Raw genomic sequence first — 1401 nt, 5'->3', positions numbered from 1 at the left:
CAAAAAAATGTGAAAAAGAAAACTGTTTTCCTAATTATTCATTTCCATAGAGTTTTGTACTTCTATTTCCTTCCCCGAAAGTAGCTTGTTCTCAGGGAAACGCAAAATTCTGGCAACGATTTGAAATGATTTAGTGTTGTTTGTGGTAACCCGGCAACAGCAAACCATTTTGTCCAGGTCAAAACTAACACTTATCACCTTTTGAAACAAAGGCCATGTTCACAAGTGAGATGTGTGGCAAACTCTTTTATTTAATAATAGTCAATCCTCTAAAAAAATTACTTAATGTAGTATGTACAAATTATATACAAAGAAACGCTTTTAGCAGTATTTTTTTTTCCGGACATTTTAATGGACGATTTCATGACGGTGCTCTGCCATTCCATTGAGGAACAAAATCAGTTAAAATGTGAGAATAAAAAAGATTTGGAACGTTTTGTTAATATACGAATCGATCTGACGTCTCGACTGAGGGAAATGATGATCCCAAATAAATAATATAAAAGTCCGTTTGAGCGGTTTTCAAACGAAGGTGATTCTTCGATTTTGCAATTCCAGGCCAGTAATTTGTTGGGATTGCCTAGTGCAATTAATTTATTTTTGCTTTCCTCACACGCAGACGAAAATTGCAAGTACTGGTCCAGAATCTGGTTTGTGGCAATGTCGAGTAATTACCAGTCACTCTCATCCAGAAATTATAATGATACGGTACTTTCTACTTTTATACACCTTATTCCAAAATGGCCGCTGATTTATGCGGATACAAATTGGCCCTTGTTGCCTCGTTCAAGATAAAATATTCTTTTGAATCTTAAGCTCAAGAACGAGGTATCAAGGGCTAATTTGAATAAAAACAAAAGAATATTTAAATGGCGGCCATTTTGGAATAAGGTGTATAGACCAATTCGGCTAACCCAATGTTGTACCATTTGAAATCCTTTGGGAATGAAACCAGGGGCACCCAACGATAATCTTCGGTGAAACATGTCATTGTTCGGGAGAGTTCAACTGTTCTAAGACTAAAATATCACCTAAAAGGTTCGCAACCAGGGGAAAGTAGTCTCTTACGTTTTCGGAAGGGATACTTTTGCAACTTTTGGCACTTAAAAAGGTCACCTAGCAGTTTCAGATGAGGAAATGGTTTGCCGGGAAGTTCCTTGAAGGTAACGTTTGGCTAGAAATTAGTGAAATAAAGATATCATTCCCTCAATTTTCGGACACTTCAATTTTCAGCTAAGATGATATCCGAACAGATCAAATTTTTCTAGGTGATAAAAGGATCTCCTTAGACAGTCTTTATACATTACAAGGAGCCTACAAATGTCCCTCAAAGGCCTTTCGCTTAATTTTCTGGTTGGGTTCCCTTGATGAAACGTTTTGTTCCCGGTATTTCGTTATCCT

At 36.8% G+C, this 1401-nt stretch overlaps 1 protein-coding gene across 5 annotated transcripts in view; it reads right to left on the bottom strand.

Moving 5' to 3' along the window:
* Nucleotides 1-233: 233 nt before the first annotated feature.
* Nucleotides 234-1401, bottom strand: part of LOC138021498 (protein FAN-like) — a 56418-nt gene continuing 55250 nt past the window's right edge. For all 5 annotated transcript variants that reach the window (XM_068868386.1, XM_068868385.1, XM_068868387.1 and 2 more), the window contains one exon: nucleotides 234-1401. This exon is cut by the window's right edge and continues 1125 nt beyond it. The gene's annotated coding sequence lies outside the window, so the exon portion shown is untranslated.

Source organism: Montipora capricornis, chromosome 10, assembly GCF_036669925.1.
Source record: "Montipora capricornis isolate CH-2021 chromosome 10, ASM3666992v2, whole genome shotgun sequence".
In the NCBI taxonomy this organism is placed as follows: Eukaryota; Metazoa; Cnidaria; class Anthozoa; order Scleractinia; family Acroporidae; genus Montipora; species Montipora capricornis.
The sequence above is the reverse complement of the archived record's forward strand: the minus strand, read 5'-3'. Positions and strand labels throughout refer to the sequence as shown.